Consider the following 6,600-nt stretch of genomic DNA (forward strand, 5'->3'; position numbering starts at 1 on the left):
ATATATTACACACATGTATGCTTATATGTAACAACAATTAGGGGGAAAAAAGAAACCATGTGCTTGGAGGAGAGCAAGAAAGACTATATGGGAAGTGTTGGATGAAAGGGAGAAATGATATAATCTCAAAAATAGCAGAGAAAAAGTTTTATCCTTAAAAAAGCATATCTAGGAGTGAAGCAGAGAGCAAGCCAGTAAGTGGCATTACACCGTGGCTATTGCTTTAGCTCCTGCTTGGCTGCACTGACTTCCCTTAATGATGGGCTGAGATTCAGAAGTGCAAGCCGAATAAACTCTTTTCTCACCTAATTGCTTTGTGTCATGATGTTTATCACAGCAACAGAAATCGAGGTAGAACAGGACCAATTGCTTAAAGGGAACATCTCCAGAAGACATGGTTTTCAGTTCTGGCCCTGCGGCTTGTGTTTTAGCTCAGTCCTTGTGAGTTTTCAAACTAAATAATACATTTTACTAAGTACTTTAAAATGCAACTTGTTAAACCATCTGCAGTCTTTGTTTGGCTCAGTTTGATTAACCCTCTAGTGCACAAAGGATTCATGCATAGACATTGCTGAGGGGTCTCATGTATTTCTTGTTCTAAAACAGTTGAGAGAGGATGAGATACATGTGAAAATAAGCACACAAAAGAACTGTTCAAAATTCATGGTTACTGGTGTGACATTAGCAGTAAGGTATGAGATGTGGAACCTTTAGACAGAGCTGGATATCAATCCTAGGTGACGAGGTAGGGGACAGAACATATAGGCTTTTGAAATAATATATCCACCAGCCAGAAAGAGAGTAAGTCTCAAAGCTGGTCAAGCTTTCCAGCGAGACCCACGTGGTTGTGGGTAAGAGTTCAAAATCCATTGCCAGTGATCTGGAGCTGTATTGCCCTATATAGTGAGCAATGATTCATAAGTTAGCATCCTGGGCTTTATCTCGAACATTAACACATTTGCCTTCTGTACCATAAAGTACTTTATTGCCTTCTGGGGTTGAATGAAAAATGTTGTCCCAGAGTCTCAGGTATTTGGATAGTTGGTGGCACTATTGGTGGCTGTCCATGTAGTGAAGCCTTCCTGGCTGGAGGAAGTAAGTCATGGGGAGATATGTGGTTACGAGAGTAAAAGGCCTACTCCAGTTTACAGTCATGGCTTTGTGCTCACAGCTCTGGATGTGAGCTCTCAGTGTCCTGTTCCCCCATTGACCTGTCATTGCTGCTGTGTTCTCTGGACCCTTACCAGGGACCCTTACCCCTTCAGGAAACTGAACTGTAAGTATAAACAGACTCTCTCTTTTTTTTTTGTAGGTCTAGGAGGAAGCCCTTAATGAATAAAACCATGAGTGTACTTGTATTATGACATGGTCATCACTGTGTCCAGAACGCCCAAGACCTTGGACCCATATAACGTTAGGCAAAACTGCCATTACCCATGTGGCTGGGGCTTAAGAGAAATGCAAGTCTTTGCTTGGGAGTCTGAGTCTTTCTGGAGGCTTGATTAATTTGTGCCAAGACTAGCACCTCTGACTCCCTTCTCCCAAGTGTTTACAGCCTAGGATTGTCTCCTCCCTACAGAGACTAGCTACACCACACTTAGCCCCACTGTTCTTGTTGTATTAGAATGGCACCTCGCCCAGACAGATCGCACCAGGCCAGCACAGTTTCAAGGGAGAGAGGTTTATTGTGGGGGTGGGGACAAAAGGGAGCAATGAAGACAAAGAGGGAAAAAGAGCAAAAGTCAGGAGGGGTCTGCCTTTTATTTGGGCTGTGATGTAACCACATGCAGGTAAAGGTGGGCAGGTGGGCCAGGTAGGAGCAATCGCCATAGCAACAGATGTGAAGGTCCCTGTTGTCTATGGGTGTGACATCACTGTCATTGCTGGACTCTGAGGTGACCTGCAACTGCCAGCCAGTTCCTGACTATAAAGCTAGTTCCTGATGCCAAAATACCTCCCTTTTTCTTATCATAAAGAGAAGAAAAAAAGGGGGAGGGAGCCGATGGTGAAAGGGGAATAGGGGCATTAGATCTCTTAAATTGCTTCCTGCTGTCTAGCGATATCAACAATTTCGGGGTGTAGATGACTTTCACCATTGGGGTATACTTAGTAAATGTTTGCATCAGGTTCCTCCATGGACAACGGCTAGTAATTCTGTAACAGGAACTGATTAACAATTGTTTGGTTGGAATTTTTTTTGTATTTGTCATTGAAGGAGTTTAGAAACAAGATTAATGAGGCAGGGAGTGAATAATAACACCAGGAAAATGATTAGGAAAGGTGTCATGAAAGGGAGTATCTACTTCCATATACAGTTTTCGAAATTGGAGGCCTCATGGCTCCCTGAAATTCTGCATGTCTGGTTGTAGCTCCTGGATTTTATTTCTTACTATCCCAGATTGGTTGACTTCGAAATAGCATTCTTCTTGGAGGAATAGGCAAAGACCACCTTCTTTAACTGTTAAGACATCTAGCTCCTGTCGGTTCTGAAGCACCAAGGCTGCCAAAGAATAGATCTGTTTCTGGAAGGTAAGTGTGGTTTCAGACAGTTTTTGAAAACTGGAACTAAGCTTGGAAGTGAATTTATCATATTGGGTTATAGAAGTTGTTATCTCTGCAGTGCCAGTACCAGCACCTATGGCTATTCTTGCAGCCAACAGGAGTGGCACAACCTGAACTGCCCTCTTATGTTGGGCAGCTATCGTATCTACAACTGGGATTGGCAGGGGCTCATTTCCCTGGATTACTCCTATTTCAGGGAAAAGGAGTACCAATGTGCAAACTTCTGACCAGCTGGTGGGTAGACGATGATATACCTGAGTGCCATGAAGAATTGACATGTTTTGGACTGCAGGGCATTGTGGCAGAGATGTATCAAGGGTTGTGGTTCTATTGCAATCTAGGGAGCTTAGTGTTCCTACAGAATGTGTCTTGGAGGTCTTAAAACAGTTTGCCATGCCAAAAAGAGGGATTGAGGAAAGGTACGGAGTCATGGCAACATCAGAGCGAGGACAGCTGACTAAATTTGAGGTAAGGTTACTTGGCAGTATCACCAGAGAGGCTGTAAGAGGCAATTGTGAACTAGTTCCAGGGGGGACACACAGCCTGCAATCTTTAAAGTGACCAGGTCAGATGACATTGAGGAATTGGTATGCTGAGGTCAAGGTCTGAAGCAAAAGGCAAAATGACAAGTTAGTGCGATTTATGAGGGATGATGTCAGGAAGGTAAGGACCTCGGAGGAGTGTTTGATTATGTCTCCTACTTTTCCGATAGCTAGAGGTTCGACAATTGAGACATAGTTTCTCTGGGTGCAGACAGTACTTACTGGGGACCCAGCTTGGTTTTTACAGTAGAGCTTACCAACAGCTCCTGTCTCCCCCCTGGGGTCCCATAGGTCTTGTATCTAGAAAAAGAGTGTCTTGTGGTGTTGATAGAAGAAATGATTGGTCCGTGATCCTAGCATATGTATCTGACAAGACCAATATGGGCAGCCCCCATATTTGTCTGGCCATTTTTTACAATCATCTTTTGTCTGGTCAAAGAGAAACCAAGTATAGAGATCATAATATTTAGATGGGATTACAGATACAGGAATGATAGCAATTTGGATCAGTTCCTGGCATCCAGCTATGGAGCAGTTTCCTGACCCTCTTTGGAAAGACTGTTTGTTATCTGTGGGGGTTTCTTGAACCTTGAATCTCCAGATGTAAGGGCTACCCTGAGATGGAAACAAACAGCAGGGAGAGATGAGAAGTCCATGTCTAATCCAGTGGGGTTGAGCACAGCTTTGGGAGTAGAGTCTCATTTTCTGGGGTTGGGGACAAGGTGGGTGGTTTCTATGTCTTTTGGAGCTTAACAGAGCATGGTTCTGTTAGGGTTGATGTATAGGAAAAACTTTTAGGTGGAGGGATGAAAGGTTTGAGGTGAGACACTTGGACCCAATGAGAGAGTCCTTTGGGTTTAGCAGCTGTAGGGGTTATACGAATTACCTTAAAAAGGGCCTACCATTTAGAGAGAGGGGTGAGGGCCTTTGGTCTGGAGGGGACAGAAGAACCTGGTTTCCAGTGTTGTCAGGCAGTAGACAGGGGACAGTGTGTAGCCTTGGTAGACAGTGGTCAGCAAAGTTCCATAGGAGAGAGCAGGTATGGCAAAGTAATGGAGGTGAGTAGATGGTCTGGTAGGGGAGAACATTTAAGTGAAAGACCAGGAGTTAGGGCCAGACGTCCATACATGAGTTCAAAGGGTGAGATGAGGAGAGCTCACTTGGGGAGAGCTTGTAGCCTGAAAAGAGCCAGAGGTAGGAGTTTTACCCAATCAAGGTGAAGTTCCTGTGACAGTTGGCCAGAGTGGTTTTTAAAGAGAGGTTGGTGAACTGAAGATTGAGGTTGGTAGGGAATATTAAAATGCCAGGGGATGTCTAGGGCCTTAGATAGAATTTGAGAAATTTGGGAAGTAAATTCAGGGCCATTGTCTGATTGGAGGGAGTCTGGGACACCAAATCAGGGAATGATCTCTCGAAGGAGATTAGAAACTGTCTGAGCCCTTTGGTTAGTTGTGGGAAATGCCTCCACCCACCCCGAGAAAGTGTCCACCAAGACCAGGAGGTACTTGGCACATTTGACAGTGGGCATGTCGGTAAAGTCAAGTTGCCAGTCTATTCCAGAAGGGAACCTCTAGCCTGATAGGTAGGAAAAGGGGTGCTATGATACCTTGAATTGGAGTCTGACATCTGACAGATTTTGCACGAGGCAAGTGATACATTTTAAGAAACTTAAACCCTCTGGAGTAGGCTGTAGGTGGGCCTTAACAAAATAAGACAAGGCTTGGCTGTTAAGGTGAAAGAGTTGGTGAAGATAAGACAGAGTTTGACGAGTGTTAGCGAGTGAGGATGGGGATGCGGGTGTCCTGAGGGAGGGTGAGACGAGTCTAGGCCCCTAAGGCCCATAGTTCTAGCTGCCTTGTTGGCTCAGTTGTTTCCCTTGGAGGCAATAGAGTCATCCATCTGGTAGGATCTGCAGTGGACAATCCCAATAGCTGTGGGGACAATCTCCTAGCTGTGGGGAGATGGGAGGGCTTTAGCATGGCCATAATTTGGTTTGCATTAGTTACTGATCCTCCGTTAATCATAAGTAACCCATGCTTCTTTCAGATATTGGTGTGGAACAGGAGGATATGGAAAGCATATTTGGAATCTGTGTAGATGTTGAGGAATTTTCCCTGTGCCAGTTGAAAGGCACGGGTAAGGGCTGTAAGTTCAGCCTGTTGATTAGTGGTGTGAGCAGGAAGGGCCTGTGCCTCCACCACTTCTGTGTCTGATACTATGGCATAACCAGCTCTTCTGTCCCCTTCATAGAGAAAGGAGCTTCAATCTGTATATCAGGTATAGATGGCCTGAGGCAATGTGTGGTCCTGTATGTGTGAAGGATGAGGTTCCTCTATACTTTTAGTGCAGGAGTGGGATAGGGACTGGTTAGTAGTTGGTCAAGAAAGAAGATTGGAAATATTAACAGGCAGGCATGATTGGAAAGTGAGTATGGGGTCTCCTATTAGTGCTACCTGAAGAGAAAGAGCCCTGGACAGAGGTAGAGTCTGAAAGCCTTTGTAAGTTAGGAGCTGTGACAGGTTACGAGAGGAGAAGACCCAAAGGTTAGTTTTTTTTTTTTTTTTTGACTCTTGAATAAGGAGTTCAGCAGCTGCTAAGGTACGGATACAAGGTACCCATCCCTGGATGGCTAGATCTAGTTTTTTTGACAAGGATGCTACAGGTGCAAAAGAAGGTCCAGTTGATGATCTAAGACTCCAAGGGCAAATCCCTCTTTTTCAGTTATGTAGAGGGAAAAAGAACAAGTCAGGTTAGGGAGATGTAAGGCTGGGGCCTTAAGGAGAGCCTGTTGGAGCCTTTGAAAGGGCTTGGTAATAGGTCTGAGAAGAGGCTTATGGGTGAGGCCTAACGCCACTTCATATAAGGGGCAAGAAAGGAGGGAAAAGGAAGGAACCCAGGAATTTAAAAAACTAGCCATTTCTAGGAATGATAAAATCTCCTTTGTAGAAGGAACAGTTAGAGACTGAATCAGATTCTTTCTATCTAAGGTAATAGACTTGTGGGCTGGGGTAATTGTTAGTCCCGACTAGGTGACCTGAGGGGTGGACAGTTGGGCTATAAAAGGTGAGACCCTGTAGCCTCTACTGAAAAGGAAATTCAGAAGAGCAGAGGTGTCAACTTGGCTAATTTTTAGAGAGGGGTTACAGAGAAAAATATCATCAATGTAATGAACAATCTTAGATTTAGGGAGAGGCAGAGAAAGTAAATCAGAAGCCACAGCCTGGCCAAATAGGTATGGGCTGTTCCGGAATCCCCGAGGCAGAACAGTCCAGGTAGGTTGGGTAGAGAAGTGGATGTCAGGATCTGTCCAGGTGAAGGAAAATATGTTCTGTAACTGGGCACACAGAAGGATAGAGAAAAACACATCCTTGAGACCTAGGACTGAGAAATAGGAAGTCCCTGAGGGGATAGTGGAAAGAAGTGTATAGGGGTTAGCCACAACAGGATGGAGAGGAACCACTGCAGAATTAATGTGCCTGAGGTCTTGAACCAGGCG

The sequence above is a fragment of the Mastomys coucha genome, unplaced genomic scaffold (genome assembly GCF_008632895.1).
Source record: "Mastomys coucha isolate ucsf_1 unplaced genomic scaffold, UCSF_Mcou_1 pScaffold7, whole genome shotgun sequence".
NCBI lineage: Eukaryota > Metazoa > Chordata > Mammalia > Rodentia > Muridae > Mastomys > Mastomys coucha.